The sequence below is a fragment of the Desmodus rotundus genome, chromosome 12 (genome assembly GCF_022682495.2).
Source record: "Desmodus rotundus isolate HL8 chromosome 12, HLdesRot8A.1, whole genome shotgun sequence".
NCBI classification, from domain to species: domain Eukaryota; kingdom Metazoa; phylum Chordata; class Mammalia; order Chiroptera; family Phyllostomidae; genus Desmodus; species Desmodus rotundus.
The window spans coordinates 25,704,891-25,723,415 of record NC_071398.1 but is presented as its reverse complement, the minus strand read 5'-3'; the positions used below and the strand labels follow the sequence as shown (position 1 = coordinate 25,723,415).

General features: G+C 42.2%; 1 long non-coding RNA gene and 1 pseudogene across 1 annotated transcript in view; one reads left to right on the top strand and one right to left on the bottom strand.

Annotated features, from left to right (window-relative positions):
- Window positions 1-8,313: 8,313 nt before the first annotated feature.
- On the bottom strand, window positions 8,314-9,028 carry LOC128779803 (pre-mRNA-splicing regulator WTAP-like; annotated as a pseudogene).
- Window positions 8,314-18,525, top strand: part of LOC123479304 (uncharacterized) — a 57,704-nt gene continuing 47,492 nt past the window's right edge. The window contains exon 1 of the long non-coding RNA XR_006654881.3: window positions 8,314-8,428. This is a non-coding gene — a long non-coding RNA (uncharacterized lncRNA). The remainder of the gene's footprint in view (window positions 8,429-18,525) is intronic.

Genomic DNA, 18,525 nt, shown 5'->3' with positions numbered 1-18,525 from the left:
GCGTAGAATTCCATTGTGTAAATATACCATAGTTTTTGGATCCACTCGTTTGCTGATGGGCACTTCGGTTGCTTCCAGTACTTGGCTATTGTAAATTGTGCTGCTATGAACATTGGGGTGCACAGATTCTTTTGGATTGGTGTTTCAGTGTTCTTAGGGTATAATCCCAGCAGCGGAATTACTGGGTCAAAGGGCAGTTCCATTTTTAGTTTTCTGAGGAAATTCCATATTGTTTTCCACAGTGGCCTCACCAGTCTGCATTCCCACCAACAGTGCACAAGGGTTCCCTTTTCTCCGCATCCTCTCCAACATTTGTTTGTGGATTTGTTTATGTTGGCCATTCTGACTGGTGTGAGATGATACCTCATTGTGGTTTTAATTTGCATCTCTCTGATGGCTAGTGATGCTGAGCATCTTTTCATATGTCTCTGGGCCCTCTGTATGTCTTCCTTGGAGAAGTGTGTGTTCAAGTCCTTTGCCCATTTTTTAATTGGGTTGTTTGTCTTCCTGGAGTGGAGTCGTGTGAGTTCTTTATATATTTTGGAGATCAGGCCCTTGTCTGAGGTATCGTTGGCAAATATGTTTTCCCATATTGTTGGTACTCTTTGTAATTTGGTGCTGTTTTCTTTAGCCATGCAGAAGCTTTTTATTCTGATGAGGTCCCATTTGTTTATTCTTTCCTTTATGTCCCTTGCTTTAGGGGATGTGTCTGTGAGGATGTTGCTGCGTGGAATGTCTGAGATTTTCCTGCCAATGTTTTCCTCAAGGACTTTTATGGTGTTACGGCTTATATTTAAGTCTTTTATCCATCTTGAGTTTATTTTCGTGTATGGCGTAAGTTGGTGATCGAGTTTCATTTTTTTGCACGTAGCTGTCCAGATCTCCCAACACCATCTGTTGAAGAGGCTGTTTTTGCTCCATTTTATGCTCCTGCCTCCTTTGTCAAATATTAATTGATCGTATAGACTTGAGTTTATTTCTGGGCTCTCTATTCTGTTCCATTGGTCTATGTGCCTGTTTTTATGCCAGTACCAGGCTGTTTTGATTACAGTGGCCTTGTAATACAGTTTGATATCAGGTATTGTGATCCCTCCTGCTTTGTTTTTCTTTCTCAAAATTGCTGCAGCTATTCGAGGTCGTTTATGGTTCCATATGAATTTCTGCAATGTTTGTTCTATATCTGTGAAATATGTCATGGGTACTCTAATAGGGATTGCATTGAATCTATAAATTGCTTTGGGTAGTATGGCCATTTTGATAATGTTGATTCTTCCAGTCCATGAACATGGTACATGCTTCCATTTGTTTGTATCTTCCTTAATTTCTTTCTTCAGTGTTGTGTAGTTTTCTGAGTACAGGTCTTTTACCTCCTTGGTTAGGTTTATTCCTAGGTACTTTATTTTTCTTGTTGCTATATCGAATGGGATTTTTTTCCTGATTTCTGTTTCTGCAGTTTCGTTGCTGGTGTACAGGAATGCCTTTGATTTCTGGGTATTGACTCTGTATCCAGCTGTTTTGCCAAATTCATTTATTAGGTCGAGTAGTTTTTGAGTGGAGTCTATAGGGTTTTCCATGTACACTATCATGTCGTCTGCAAACAGTGACAGTTTCATTTCCTCCTTTCCAATTTGGATGCCTTTTATTGCTTTTTCTTGTCTGATTGCTGTGGCTAGGACTTCCAATACTATGTTGAATAGGAGTGGTGAGAGAGGGCATCCTTGTCTTGTTCCTGATCTTAGTGGGAAAGCTCTAAGTTTTTGTCCATTGAGTGTGATGTTGGCTGTAGGTCTCTCATATATGGCCTTAATTATGTTGAGGACTGCTCCCTTTATTCCCACTTTGCTGAGTGTTTTTATCAGAAATGGGTGCTGTATCTTATCAAATGCTTTTTCCGCATCTATTGATATGATCATGTGATTTTTGTCTTTGCTGTTGTTGATGTGATTTATTATGTTTATTGATTTGCGAATATTGTACCATCCTTGCATCCCTGGGATGAATCCCACTTGGTCATGGTGGATGATCTTTTTAATGTATTGCTGGATGCGGTTTGCTAATATTTTGTTGAGAATTTTAGCGTCTATGTTCATCAGCGATATTGGCCTGAAGTTTTCTTTCTTCGTTGTGTCTTTATCTGGTTTTGGGATTAGGATGATGTTGGCTTCATAAAAAGAGTTTGGGAGTCTTCCATCAGTTTGGATTTTTTCGAATAGTCTGTGAAGGATAGGGGTTAGTTCTTCCTTAAATGCTTTGTAGAAATCTCCTGTGAAACCATCTGGTCCAGGGCTTTTGTGTGATGGGAGTTTCTTGATGACTTCTTCAATTTCCTTTGCTGATATTGGTCTGTTCAGGTTTTCTGCTTCTTCTTCATTCAGTTTTGGAAGATTATATTTTTCTAGAAATGTGTCCATTTCATCTAGGTTTTCAAATTTCTTAGCATACAGGTCTTCATAGTAATTTCTTACGATCCTTTGTATTTCTGTGGTATCAGTTGTAATCTCTCCACTTTCATTTCTAATTCTGTTTATTTGGATCCTCTCTCTTTTTTTCTTGATGAGCCTACTTAAAGGCTTGTCGATTTTGTTTATCTTTTCAAAGAACCAGCTCCTGGATTCATTGATCCTTACAATTGTGCTTTTAGTCTCTATGTCATTTAGTTCTGCTCTGATCTTGGTTATTTCCTTCCTTCTGCTTGCTCTGGGCTGTCTTTGTTGTTGTTCCTCCAGTTCTTGTAGGCGTAGGGTTAGGTTGTTTGTTTGAACTGTTTCTAACTTCTTAAGGTAGGCCTGTATTGCTATGAACTTCCCTCTCAGGACTGCCTTTGCTGTGTCCCATAGGTTTTGGGTTGTTGTGAGTTCGTTTTCATTTGTTTCCAGGAAGTTTTTGATTTCTTCCCTAATCTCATTCTTGACCCATTCATTGTTTAATAGCATGCTATTCAGTCTCCATGCTTTTGAGTGTTTTGGGTTTTTACCCTTGGGGTTGGTTTCTAGTTTCAGACCCTTGTGGTCAGAGAAGATGCTTGATATGATTTCAATTTTCTTGAATTTGTTGAGGCTTGCTTTGTGTCCTATCATGTGGTCTATCTTTGAAAAAGTTCCATGGACACTTGAAAAGAACGTGTATTTTGCTTCTTTGGGATGAAAAGCTCTGTATATATCAGTTAAGTCCATTTCCTCTAAGGTATTGTTAAGTGACACAATATCTTTGTTGATCTTTTGTTTGGAAGACCTGTCCATTTTTGATAGTGGGGTGTTAAAATCCCCTACTATAATTGTGTTGCTGTCAATATCTTTCTTGAAATCCTCCAAGATTTTCTTTATGTATTTGGGTGCTCCTATGTTGGGTGCATATATATTTACAATGTTTATGTCTTCTTGGTGGATTCTTCCTTTGAGTATTATGAAGTGACCTTCTGGGTCTCTCTTTATGGCCCTTCTTTGGAAGTCTATTTTGTCAGATATGAGTATTGCTACCCCTGCTTTTTTTTCCTGTCCGTTTGCTTGGAAGATTTGTTTCCAGCCCTTCACTTTCAGTCTGTGTAAGTCTTTTGTCCTGAGATGGGTTTCTTGTAGGCAGCATATGTGTGGGTCATGTTTTCTTATCCATTCAGCTGTTCTATGTCTTTTGATTGGAGCATTTAATCCATTTACGTTTAAGGTTATTATCGATAGGTAGTTATTCATTGCCATTATTTCCTACCTGTGTTCCTCTGTCTTTCTCTTTTCCTTCCTTTCCTTAAAGCAGTCCCTTTAGCATCTCTTGCAGAGCTGGTTTGGTGGAGCTGTATTCTTTTAGACTTCTTTTGTCTGGGAAACTCTTTATTTGGTCTTCTATCTTGATTGAGAGCCTTGCTGGGTAAAGTAGTCTTGGTTGGAGGCCTCTGGTTCTCAGTACTTGGAATATTTTTTGCCATTCTCTTCTGGCTTGCAGCGTTTCCATTGAGAAGTCAGTTGCTAACCTTATTGGGGCTCCCTTGTATGTTACTTCCTTTTTCTCCCTTGCTGCCTTTAAGATCCTCTCTTTGTCTTGGAAATTTGCCATTTTAATTATGATGTGTCTTGCAGTGGGTCTCTTTGGGTTCCTCTTGTTTGGGACTCTCTGTGATTCCTGGATTTGGGTGACTTTTTCTCTTCTCAGATTAGGGAAATTTTCCATCATTACTTTTTCAAACAGGTTTTCTATCCCTTGCTCTTCTTCTTCTCCTTCTGGTATTCCTATTATACGGATATTGTTACGTTTCATGTTGTCCTGCATTTCCCTTATTGCCTCTTCATTCTTTCTGAGCCTCTTTTCGTTTTCTTGCTCCTTCTGGGTGTTTTTTTCTACTTTGTCCTCCAGCTCGCTGATCCGATCCTCTGCTTCGTCAAGTCTGCTTTTAATTCCTTCTACTGTGTTCTTCAATTCAGAAATTGTATTCTTCATTTCCTCTTGGCTCTTGTTGATATTTTCTATTTCCTTTTTCATGTTGATATAGTTTGCAGTGAGTTCATTGTAGTTTCCTTGTAGTTTCTGGTAGTTCTCTTTGAGCTCAGAGAGCTCAGTGAGTTTCCTGATGACCATTGCCTTGAACTCAGTATCTGATAGTTGACTTGCCTCTTTTTCGGTTAGTATTCTTTCTGAGGCTTCCTCCTTTCCTTTCATTTGGGAATTGTTTCTTTGTCTTCCCATTGTTTGTGAGGCTCTTCTTGTTGGCCTCTGCGTCTTAAATTGCTTTGTTCTGACTCCCTGGATTTATGATATGAACTTCTATGGTAGAATGCCAATGGGATTCGGTGGTGCTGTCTCCTTACTCTCCTGTGCTCACTGGTCTTGAGCTGACGTTTATGTGTTTAACACGGTCTAACTCTAGTCTTTTCAGCACTCCAGGTTTTGTTGTCTCACCTGTGGGAAAAAGAGAAAGGGGGGGCAAAAGAAAAGAAAAAAAAAAAAACACACACACACACACAAAACAAACCAAAACAAAGATGGGAAGGAGGGAAAAAGGAAATAGGAAAGGAGGAAAGGAAGGAAGGAGGGAAGAAGGAATAAAGAAAGATCGGAGGCAAGATAAGAAGGAATTTTAGCAAAAATTAAAACATAGAAATAGATAAAAGAAGGCAGGAAGAAGACATAAAAATGGTAAAGGATGGGAGGAAGAAGGAATGAAAAAAAAGAAAAAAAGAGAGAGGAAGAAGGAATTCAGGGGGAAAGGAAAAAAAAGAAAAAGGATAAAAAAAAAAAAATCTTCTGTTGTCTTTAAACCGGTCAGGTTATTTCTGCTGGTGTCCTGTCTGTGCAACGGGAGGGGGTGGTTGGAAGGATTGGTTTCACTTTTCTCTCTTCCTGGGTCACACTCTTCGCTGTTTTGTAGGTGTGGTCCCTGGCAGTCAATCAGTCCGTTGATCAGCCAATCCAGCCGCTTTGGCTTGTGACACGTGCGTGCGCAGCAGGGGAATCCAGCCGCTTTGGGTCTGTGACGTTATTTTGTGCCCTGAGCGCGCAGCCGGCGGACCAATCGAGCCGCCAGGGCTTGGAACGCTGGCGCGCAGGTGGCGGATTCAGCCGCCTTGGGGTTAGGACACTCGCCAGCAGCTTTGTATTTGGAAAACAGGCACCCAGCCGGCCCTGTGCTTGGTGAGCGCGCGCAGCCCGCTGAGCCACAGGCTCTGTGCTTGGGGGCCCGATCCAGCCGCCCTGGGCTTGAGTCTCTCGGGCGGGCGGGGCCGCCCTGGGACTGAATCACGCGGCACTCGGTTCCGAGGTTTTGGGCCTGTGGGTGGAGCAGCTAGTCTCTGCTCCAAATTATCTCGGAGGTTTCAGGTGTGGGCGCCCCTCCGGGGTTTCAAGTGTGGGTCCCGTTTGCTAATCTGCTCGCGCGCGCGACCGGACCTCAGGTGAGCGTAGCAGTCCAGGGGCGGAGGGGGGAGGGGCGCCAGGGGCCTCGGTTACTACCGAGAGTTCTCTAATTAGCCCCTGAGTGTCTCTATTTTCTTTTTCTTTTTGAGAAATTCCTCCTTTTCAAGCCCCCCTGGTCTAATCAAGCACCTGGCTGCTCACAGCGCAGCCTGGCTCTCTCCCAAGACTCCTGCCGCAGCCCCTGCGCCAGGGCTGGCGCTTCTGCCGCCCTTGTACCGCGCGTTCCCGGGTCCCGGGGACCTTATTGTCCTTGAGCACTCTTCTTACCGTCAGATCTTTCAGTGTCCTCTATCTTTGGTCTCTGATCTTCGTATATGCTGGAATACTGTTGGCTGTTCGCTCTGCTCCTCAGATCAGCTAGGTATTTCCCTGGCGTTGAGGGGAAGTGGACTCCGCTCCCACCTATGTTGCCGCCATCTTGTGTCTCTGTACACCAGTTTTATTTTAAAAAGAAAGTAGACTCCAGAGGAGTGATATCATGCAGAATAGCTGAGTGGGAAGCTCTAGGGGGTCAGTCCTTTAGCAAAAACAACCAGTGAACTGGTACGGGGGTGGGGGTGGTGACCAGAACCAGCAATTTCAGAACTCTTGATGTTATGTCTACTTTACCACAATACAAAATATATGAGCAGACTCCCAACTCTTCCCCTGGTGGTTCTGATTGAGAAGGCCTGTATGGGTTGGGAATCCTTATTCCAGGTGTATCTAATCTTCCAACAAGGAGGTGAAATGCTGCCAGATACCAAATACGAGCTCCCTTTGCAGCCTGTTAAGTGAGAGGCTCCCAGATTCTCCATCGCTCCCTGCTTCCCAGGGCTTTGCCACAGCAGGTGCTTGGCACACCTTTACTGAATGAATGGGGAGATGGGGCCCACAAAAGGACTCTCCTCCTCCTCCTTTTTGCAGGCCCAGTTGCTGTTTGTTGACTGACAAGCAGAGCCGTATCTCAGTGCTGATTTCTCCAGCCTGCCTGGAACCTGCTTCCTTTAGCCAAAGGGCTCCTGTCGGGATGCGTCCAGCTGGGCCTGGTTACCTGATCTTTTAACTCCAGATAGCCATTCACAATTAAAAATCTTACCTGAAATGGAATCGACCAGACCACAGCATCTCTAAGTTGGACGACTTCATATGATGTTACCCTTCTGTATGCTAGGTCATGTACAGGGAAAGATACTTTTGTCATTGAACTGAAGCAATTATGACTGAGGCAAAATCTAGCTCTCCACAAAGAAATGGTCCATAGCAAAGGGAACTGGGAAAGTGTCTTTCTGCCAACAAGGGGTTAATCTGCAGTAATTTGCAATGTTTAACAGAGCTGGTTGAGGCGTAGTAATTTAAAAATTCCACATTACACCCTGGACAGTGTGGCTCAGTTGGTTAGGCGTCATCCTGCAGACTGAAAGGTCGCGGGTTCAAGTCCGGTCAGGGCACATGCCTAGGTTGTGGGGTTGCCCCCATTTAAGGCATGTATAAAAGGCATCCAATCCATGTTTCTCTCTCCCATTGATGTTTTTTCTCTCTAAACCCTCTCTGCCTTCCTCTCTCTCTAAAAGCAATGAAAACATATCCTCAGGCAGGATTAAACAAAAAAAGAAATACTCTGCATTACTAATATGTAGGAATTTTAATCCTGGCAAATATTCTACATATCTTTTTCCCCAGTCCTCCAGGGGCATCTATTACAGATCTAAAAGTGAAATACTTCCATACCAATATATATTTTTAATGTTTTTCAAGGCACATTAATATCAAGAATGCATTACAAAAGGCCCAAATACAGTGAAGGCACACATTCCCCCATTAACACCAACAACTATGCTCTTTCAACATGTGCTTGTCGAATGGGGATTTAATAAAGTTTACAACTAAAAAAAATAATGCAGTGAGTCTCATCATAACCAATGTCCTTATACAATGCAGCTTTGAGTTGAATGTTTATAATGCTTTACACACTTTAAACCTAAAATTTGATATCACACCTTCATGTGTGTACAGTCCTCAGTAAGATTACCTACAGGGTTAACAACCACTCAAAGGTCGATTGAAACCACATTTTTTTAAGGCTCCTTCAAATCATATAGAGCCCCAAACTTAACGGCTAAATATATAAACTGCTTGTACTGATATCTATTATTCGATTCTCTCATAACTATTAAGTTTTCTTAGCAAATAAGCTCTTTAAAGGCAAAATTTACCTCATTGGAGCTCTGACCCAGAAGTTTAATCACAAAACCCACAGTCCTGTTGGCAAAACTGGTGTGGAATGTCTCTAAGTCGCTGTGCTCGAAGTGAAGCGTTGCATACTCCATTCGTGCATTTTACTGGAACTTTCCATGTTCAAGTCATGGTTTTAAGTCTCTCGGTTCTTATTTCTCCAAACTGTTTAAAGACACAAACGTTTCTCAAGTGCCTCCATTGTTCTAGAAGGGGAATTGGTCAGAGGCAGCCACTTCTACATAGTCCAATGCCATCAGTCCTCTGAAGCAAGGGGAAGCGGAAGAGAAAAAAGCTGAAACACAGAGTTCATCTGGTAAGTTTTACTTTACCACTACAAGCTGGATATAGAAGAATGTGGCTTTATTTTTCTCTAAAACACTGTGTCTTGGTGTGGAAATGCGTGCTTAGCTGTCCCAGCTTAGCTTCCCGTAGTGGGACTATCAGGGAATTCTTGACGGGAGAGTCTGATTTGTCTGCCTGTCTGGTATGGAACTCCAGGCACTCAGTTCACTTTGGGCTTGGTCCAGTTGGTCTGTTCCAGCTCACCGTTCATTTTGAGGAAAACATGTTGACCGCTGGGTCTACCCCTGGTGATATCAGCGGAGCAGCACTGGACTTTCGGAGGTACTGGGTTTGAGGAGTGCACTCTGGCATAGCTTGCTCCCCAGTTGCTAGTGTCGTTACAAGGATGTTTTCCCTGCAGGCAGACTCTTGCTGTTGTTGCTTTCATTTTTATTTCTGACTCCCTTAAGTCAGTTCCAACACTAGAGTTCAGATCTGTATACTTGCCCTCCAAAGCTTGCCCATATGCTTCATACGGTTTCCATCTTAATATTAACTCATTTCGTGCCCTCACTTTGAAGTCTGTTTCACTCAGCTGAACCTTTTTGGGAAGAGGTTGCTGGTTGGTCATCTGGAATCCTCTCCAGACAAAGGCCACATGGGCACCACCCAGTCACAGAGGCCAAACCTGCTGCTGCGCCCGCACAGCCCCCATGCTCCCCTTCATTTGCAGGTCTTGCTGCCACAAAATGTTGCTAAGGGAGGAAGTGAGACTGCTGCCCCTGTATTTTTAGATTTTGTTTTGCAGATGAGTCATCTTGTGCTTCTCACCATCCCTGAGAGCTATTTGTCAAATATGGGACTGAAATGCTTTCCAACTTTAAAAAGGAATGATTTGCTGTGTTGCTGCAGCAATTATAACACCCCCACTGAGCTGCGGGCAAGTAATTGTCACTGAGATTTTGCTTCTGGGTCTGTTCTACCCTGGGGTAGTGATTGATATTAATTCGTCACCCTTGTTGACTAAATTGGTCAAGGACGCTCATCTTAAGAGTTACTTGCTACTACTTGTTGAGTGTTTGCATACTACATGTAAGGCTGTTTCTTAAGCTCATTTAGTTCTCTCAATGACTTTAAGAAGTGGATATAGGTCTTTCCAGTGTACACATGAGAAGACGGCGGTTTGGGCCGGTGGAGCATCTTGCTCAAGATCACCCAAGTCACGTGGCTAGGAAGTGACAAAGCTTGGATTTGCGCCAGGTCGACTGAATCCAGACACCAAACCGTTGACTACCGTGTCTGAGGTGGCTTAATCTTTTTAGTGTGATGCTATTCAAGGCCAAACATGACCCAAACTGCATTTGCAATTAAAATAAACTATTTTATTTGCTGCAAAAAACACGTAACTGTACATAGTAACTTTTGCTGCAGAGTCATAAGTTACATCAAAAAGCAAAACATCATTTTACCATGTGAATGTGTGTGTGTTAATCTACTAAAATTCAACTTATTTAAAGTAAGGAGTATGCATGTTAGGACATCTTCCCAGAACAGTGGATTTGCTTTTGTACCTGATTGTACACTGACACTGGTCATATTACACATGTCTGAAGCTGCTCTCCCCGAGTTGGGGTACTAAAGCAGTTTGTCGAGAGCAGAGCTCACGTATTATTCAGCTGATTGATACTTGCCTCCCCTGCAGTCTCTTGCATCACTCTGGGCACGGAGCAAGGGCCTAATAAAAAATCTGCCAAAGTAATAAAAATGCAAAGTCCAACTTGTAGAGATCCCTTAGGTGTCTGAACTCTCCCACACAAAGGTAGACTTTTCCAAAGCACTGCAGAAGTTTCTCTAAGAGCTGGAGACACCTTAGACCTTTGGCCCACGAGGAAAAGATTTCTTTGGCGGTGGGTGATCATGGCTCCTGAAAGCTCAAGCGATAGATGCTCTTGCTTGTGCTGCCTCCAGCAGAATCCATATCTTACTTGCAACCAACTTCAGGCACATCTGCCCTCATCTGTAGAAGGGGGGTAATGCAGTCCCTGCCCCTCCCACAGGGTGCTTGTGTGGACGAATGGCATGGAGGCCATTTTGGAACCTGCAAAGAACTAATGCACATGTCAGGTTGGCCAAAAAGCCCCTTACATTTTTTCTATAAAATAAAAGACACACTTTGTATTTTTACCAATGATTTTATTGATTTGGATATTTTGAGTGTCGGCTATCTACCACTGTTAGCTTCTAGTGGGGTGAGACCAGGGGTGCTGCTAAACATCTTCCAATGCATAAGACAGCCCCACAGCAAAGAATTATTTGACCGAAATGTCAATAGTACCAAGAAACTTTGCAAACCACTTTTGACACATTCGATCAGTCATAGCACCTTCTCCATATGCTGCATAAATGATTTTTTCTTTCTGTTTGTCAGTTGTTTTTACCTTTCTTGAAATAATAAAAGTATAACACACTGAAAATGTTGCATATTTTCTTCCATCTTCAATACTAAAATGGCTGCACAAAAATTCACCAATTTTGATGTTTTTCTTTAAATGCATGCTAATATAACAGCTGTCACAATACAATGTAACAAAATTGTTTTAAGTGAAGTTAAAGATAACTAAGCACTAGTAGAGCCATTGTCCAAAAAAACCCTAAAACTACTTGGCCAATCCAATATATTCTTAATTAATGGTGGTTCTTCTGGGAGAGGCTGAAGGATTTGAAGGGGAAGCTGGTGTGTGCAGGAAGAAATGCTAGTTGAGTTGAAAGCATTCAAGTGGAATGTCAGTAAGTAAGTGGCACAGTAGGACCGGAGTTTGAATGAGGACTGGTTGTTCACATAGTGGTGGTAGTAATGAAAATGTTTCATTGATTCACTGCTCTGTAACAGGTGCTTGTTTGTTTACTGTGGTTTTAAATACCTCGATTTGAGCTCTAAGCTGAAAATGGGAGGATTTTTTTGAAGTTGCAGAGTAGACTACTCTATGATAGAGGACAAAATGGTAATCTTTGCCACCCTACTTTAAATTTTGATGTGTTTAAATACTCACCATGGTATGCGCTGGTTTTAAATCACACTGGGCTGAAAAGCCAACTCAAATATCAGTCAAGCTCTTCATTCCATCCACTCAAAATACTTTTCTTTAGTTGTAAAAGTAGCTATACAAGTAATACACTAACATATTTTTGTTGTAACAAGTTACAACACTGCAAATAAGGCCAAAGAACCGTTTTACCACCATGCCCCAGATTCTGTTTGTGTGCACACTTGTGTAGAAAATAGGGCTGGAGCGCCCATTTTTCCCACACTGTCGTCTCCTACCCCACATTTCCTTCTGCTCCTTGTGTGTCTCACTAAGTTATACACCATGTGACCCACTGACATTAGTATATGGGTAGCTATTAGTATGTGAGTATTCCTTATCTGCTGACGTAGGTATGCAGGTATATAAATGTGGTGATTATATGTCCTGGTTTGCCCAGGACTGTTCCAATTTTATGCTTGTAGTCCCATCCTAATTTTTAAGTGTCCCCTATCACTCTTAAATGTATCCCACTTCCATAAGTTGTACAGTCACCATATATGTGTACTATTACAATTACAAAAAGAATTAAGCATTTTTCCTAATATACGTGTCAGAAGTTGTTATGAAGTGGTTTTGAGGGGGAAATGCCATTTTGTACATGTATAGTAGAATCTGGTAGGAAATCCTAAATTCTGAGCACTGAAATATTAGTGCAAAATTACCTAGCTAAAGACAATTTTATGTATAGGAGTTCGTCAGTGATCCTTTTATGCAGCAAAACGCATGGACTGGTGGAAAAGGAGATGATTGTGCGAAAGTGTGAGGGCAAACACCAGCACCTAGTTCACTGAATGCTGGTAACTGAATCACGTCACGATATAAAGTATATTTGAAGGAACTCCTCTACAGCGTATGCAAAATAAAGCAAATGTCACTGAAGATTGTTAAAGCCACGTTTGAAACGATCGTAATACATTTGAATAAACTCCTCAGCCAGTAGCCACTGTGCATGTGGAAAAATAAATATTTCCGTAAATATTGGTACGAATTATGCAGCACAGTGAATGGTACACTTGAAAGGATTCCAGTATCAACCTTGTGAATGCAGTAAAAATAAACTCTTTCACCAAATACTGTAGCATTCAAGCAACAAGGAAACCATTTCAATGAATTCAAATGGAACTTGCTATTTCAGTAAATATAGAAACATGTTCAAAAGTATTTGTAAAATACATCATAAATGTTTTACTTTTCATTTTTCAAAACCTAAAAAGCCTGAGTACAGGAAGTTCTCCTTATAATTGGCCATCACTGTGTTAACTGCAGAGTCAATAAGAGCTTCAAATAAAGCATTGTTTTGATACTGTGCTTATTGTTCTAGTCATTCTGCCTGAGCCTTGCAAAACAATAACACGTGCCCTGGCGGGGCCAGTCCTTAGGAACAGAGGTGTTCAGAGCAGGTAGAACTGCTGGCCTGGCCCCCACCCCAGGCTGCTCTAGAAGCCTGTAGCCCCCCCGGGTGTGGGGAGCACTCTTGTTCTCTGTGCACCTCAGAACTTCCCTAACTCCAGTTGTCTGCCTGCCTCTAGTGATGGTACCCCTCCTTCTCCCACCTGCCAAATTCCCAAACTCACCAGATGACTCATCTACCTCCAAGGGAGAAGTCTGCGAGTTGGGAAATCTCACTCCTGGACTGCCTTTCTGCTCTTTCTGCTCCCCAACCTGGGCACACATGCTAGGCCTGGCTCAAGGGAGAAGCCTCAGCCCCTGACCTTGACGGTTCCCAGCCTACATCTTGCCTTTGCAAAACATAGGATCCATGGAAGGGTGATACTTTTTGATACAATGGCACAGAATGTGTTTTCTTTATGATCATCAAATAAGATAAATATATACCCAACTCTTTTCTACCAGCTGCACAGTATTCTGTAGTGGGAATATACCACCATTGATTTAGCTGCTTCCTTAGTGGTGTTTACTCACTTTTTCTAGCTTGCCACTTTATCAAACAGCACAGCCACAAAAGCTCTTCTACCCTTCTCCAAATGAGTCTTAATGGTAGATACCCAGAAGTGGAGTTGGAACTTTCATAGGTTCTACTGTATCAAGCATGCATGTAGCTACTCATTTAAAAAATTACCTGAGCATAGCTTAAAGAAACAGGGGGTTCTTTTGTTCTCAGGTAACAAGAGGTCCACAAGTCAGCAGGTCTGGGGCAGTGATATCAGGGACCAGGCCCCATCTTTCCACACTCTTTCACTTTAATAATCCTCACCCCATGGTCCTGGGAAGGTGGCTGCACTTCTAGGCATCATTCCAGGCAAGAAGAAAAGAGAAGACAAGCAAGGTCAAAGGGAATGCCAGCTGCTTCTGTTCCTTCTAAAGAGCTTTCCTGAAAGCCCACCCAGTGATTTCTTCTTACCCTCCTTGGCCAGAACTGAGCCCTGGAGCCACCCCGAGACCAACTCTGAAAGGGAGTGAGGGAGATGGGGTTACAGACTGGGGTTGGGTTGGCCACCAGGTTTATTTGCTTTCTGAAGCGGCTGTACAAATGCTCTTCCACCAGAGTTCCCAGTTCCCTCACACCACGGCCAGAACTTTCTCACATTGAAATGTTTGCCAAACTGCTGAGGAAAACTGTTACCGGGGAGAGGGCCTGGCCCTGAGCAGGGCTGTCCAGGGCCAGCGGCAGTGTGCAGGCTCTTGACTTCGTGCAGGAGAGATTTCATAATATGAGTCCAGGTGGCTGTGAGGGCACGTTTATTAAAGCTGGGGACAGTGAAACACGGAAGGGCTCAGCATGGAGGAAGCAACAGGAGAGCCTAGGCTGGGCTGCCTCAGCTCACTGGGAAGTCAGAGCAGAGGGGTCTTGGGGACAGGTTCAGGGGATCAGCCTGGGATGAGCTGCCACTGCCCATTGTTCCTCTGGTTGCAAGTCTTGTGGGGTCCCTTAGAGTTTAGGAGATGCCTGCCTGTGGGGGAGGAAGTGAGAGAAAAAGAGAGAGAAGGAAATGGCGTGGGCTGCTTCCCAGAGGAGACCTTGAGCTGGGTCTTCTGTCTTGAGCTCTTGCACCTTCTCCATACACTGCACAAATCTTTGCGTGTGGTGTTTCAGTTGTATTTTTACCTTTCTTGAAATAATAAAGCATAATATGCTGAAAATGTTGCATATTTTCTTCCATCTTCGATATTAAAATGACTGCACAAAAATTCACCGATTTTGATAAAGCACACTGATAAGACAGCTGTCACACAATACAGTCTAACAAAATTGTGTCCAGTGGAGTTAAAGATAACTAAGCACTATTAGAGCCATTATACAGAAAAAACTACATGAACTTTTTGGCCAACCCAATAAAATGATGTGGCCACAATGAGAATATTCTACAGAAAACTAAAAACGACTGCCATATGACCCAGCAATCCCACTTCTGGGCATTTATCCAAAAGAATCAAAATCAGAATCTCAGATATCCGCACCCCCATGTTTACTAAAGCATTTTTCACAAGAGCGAAGGTGTGGAGTCCATCTAAGTTCCCATACACAGGGGAATGGATGAAGAAACTATGGTGTGTGTATATACAATAGAATATTATTCGACCATAAAAAGAAAATCCCAACGTGCCACAGTGTGAAGGAACCTTGAGGACGTTATGGTCCGAGAAATAAGCCACCCACACAGGACAAGTGCTGAAGGAGGGATTGAAGGCACTCACACTCAGGGGAGCGGAAAGCAGTGCGGTGGCTGCTAAGGGCTGACCGGGGCAGGAAACGGGGAGCCCTTCAATGGCTATCAAGTGTCAGTCTTGCAAGACAAGAAATTTCTAGTCTGTACAACATTGCGCTTATAGTTAACAGTACTGTACGAGATACTTAAAAATTTAAGAGGGTGGGTACCGGTTTCTTAAATGTGTCTATTTTCCTCCTGAGTTAAGAAAACGTGAACGGGAGACGGCGATGGCCCGGGCTGTGCGGCACTATAGCACCACGCTGCGTGCTGCTGTCCAGGTCCGGAAGTTCTGTGCTGCCCCCCGACCCCGCGTGCAGCTGCCAGGGTGCCGGGTGACTGCAGATGCCCTGGAACTTCATCTCCCCGCCTGCGGCGCGTGGAGCAGCAGCGAAGAGCTCTTGGAATGTCCTCCACTGTTTGCGGTGACTGGTCGGTGAAGAGAGGACACAACCGGGTCTAGTCCCCACACCACACTGTTTTGTGAGGTCTCAGAAGTGTCTCATTTGCCCAGTGACCAGGCCAAACTGTCAGCTCAATTACATCATCTACTAAGGATACTAAGTATATCATCTACTAAGGATACTAAGTATCCTTAGTTAAAGTGAAAAAGCATTTACAAAACAAAAATTTAAAATTTAAAAACACATGCATCACGTGTTTTAGCGCACATGCACACACACACACTGTTCTCTTTTTCTTCATTGTTCTGTAGAAGTTGCCCATAAAGTCACCTGGAGTTGGTGCCACCTAAGGGGCAGGTCTTTGGCTGCTATTTCTACTTTGGCTTCTTTCATTGTAATTGGATTAGTCAGATTTCCAGTGATTCTTGGATATTTAGTCATTTTTCGTTTTAATATAATGCCTGTTTGTCTAAGCTAGTCTTTTCCTTTCTTTTCAAATCTCTTCCATAGTTACAAAACTCATTTTTTTAAACTCCTGATATGGCTCCTTTGTGCTTTTTTTTTTTCTTTATTTCATTAGCCTTTAAAAAAAAAGAACCATTTTGTAAATTATATTAGATTTTAATTCTCTGCTTCATGAATTTCTTTTATAATACAAATTTTCTTTTTTTTTAGTTTTGAGGGTTTTTTCCTTGCTTCTGAGTTAAAAGTTCAGATCATTTATTTTAACCTTTTATTGTTTTTATAATAACTGCACTTAAAGCTCTTATTTTTTCTGAGCAAAAGTTTTGTTCTATCTCTTTAACCTAAAAAATATATTAGAAATAGGTTTTAAAGTTTTCAGGTGTAAGTGCTTCACGGGGATATCTTTTTGTCTGTGGCTTCCATGTGGCCATGAATTTAGACTTGTGTGAGAGCAATTAAAATAGTCCTTCCCGCAGCCCCGGCCCTGTGGCTTGGTGGGTAGTCAGTATCTGTCAGTGTGCTGTGCCCCGACCGATGATCAGGGTGTGTCAGTGGGACCTATGTGTACATTTGATCAAACTTGTGACATATTAGAGTCTCTATGTCCTTACGATACATTAACCTAAAAGTAAAAGGCCACAGTGAGAGGTAACAAGCATTTATTTGTATTTTTTTTAAAAAGAGTAGTTATTTGGGAAGCACTGACTCAGGCAGAAACTCAAAGAGTGTTCCTATCAGGAGACAAAGACAAGGGGGGGTTATGAGAAATGGAACGGGAACAGCCACGTCAATAGAAGGAAGGCATTTCTGTAAGATGACATAATGCTATTCATTCTAAACAATGTTTTTAATTTTCAGTGGGGCACCCATCAGTCCAGTAGCCACTATATCTGCTTCCTTGTTACCTTTGCAAACAGTTCTGTGAGACACAATGTAGCATGAGGCCCAGTCTAAAGGTTATTTTGCCCTGTGTTAACATTCCAAAGGTTTGAGGCATAAGATGAGCAAAGTAATTCCTCTGGGATGGCAGCTCCCACTCCGTTTTAAGGTGGCCCCATTTATCTTTTTTTTACTCCTCCTTAAACTATGGTTTTCTGAGAGACGACTCTTGATCTCTAACTGTAATTGTGAACTTGCTGATTTTCTTCCCCAATCTGATTTTAAAAACTTTGCTGCAAGGAGCATAAACATTGGTGTCTGTTACAGTTTATTGGTGCAGTGTCCTTGTTATTGACATAAAACATTGCCTTTCTTAGTGGCACCTACCTTGCATTGTATTTTGTCTGATATTAACAGTGCTACACTGGCTTTATATTTATTAGAATTTACCTGGTACATCTTTTTATAGCTTTATTTTTCCTTCCTTTTTTTTTTGAAAACAAAATTGGAAAAAATAGGAAAGTAAAGATAAAAACGTAACAGCGTTTTCTCACTACCCAGAATTGCTAGGCACTCACACCGTGTACTACTTATTTTAGTCTAAATCTCTCAGTCTCTCTGATTCCCTGCCTCCTACCTTTGCCTCTCCCTTGTTTATTTTTCATTATTTTTTATTCTTCTCTTTAGGTTTCACCTAGGAAACAGAAAGCTTGAATGTGCCTAAATCCATTTTTGGTAGAACAAGCCTGCTTTTACATTTGTGCCAAGCACAGTGACACTTCCAATAAATATTTTTAAAAAATAAGACATAGAACAGAGCTCAAACTACCTTTCCCTACCTCAGTCACATTGCCTTTACTAACCTCCACTGACTCAGTCTTTACCAAGTGTTCCTTTCAGCCCATTTCTATACTTCTGCCTATCTGTCTGTCACAAGAAATATTGTTTTGCATGTAGTTTTCTAAAATGTGTTTAAGAGGCATCACTGTGTACACATTGTTCTGTATCTTACTTTTCTCCAACAATTTGTTTAAGTGTATCCATGATCTCTGTATGTGCCGGGTTCCATACCATTTCACTTCCTTGTACTGGTCCATCTTGCAAATATCCTGTGTTTCCCTATGCCCTTCCGATAATGTATATTGTTCCATTTTCTCCTTTGGTACATTTGTGTGTCCAGCTTCTTTCACTCAAACTTATGCTCACGAGATCTGTCCATGTTGTTACAAGTTGGTATAACTCAGTTGATTGCCATTGCTATATATGCCCCATTGTAAAAACACACAATTTACCAACCAATTCTGCAGGACAGTGGGACTCTCCATCTTTGCCTATTGTGAATAACTCTCTGTGGGCACTCTCGTACATGTCTTGTGTTGTGTGCATTATGCATTCCTAGTAGGGATACAATTACAAGTGGAGTCGCTGGGTCGTAGGGGTGCATACAGTTAACTTCAGTAGAGAGTGCCAGACATCTTTACAATGTAGTTTTGTACCAGTTTACACAACCAGCATGCCAGTTGCTTTATACTCTTGTCAATAGTTGGTAGTATTGTTAGGCTTCTTACTTTTTACCACTCTAATAAACGTGTAGTGGTATCTTGTAGTTTTAATTTACATTTCCTC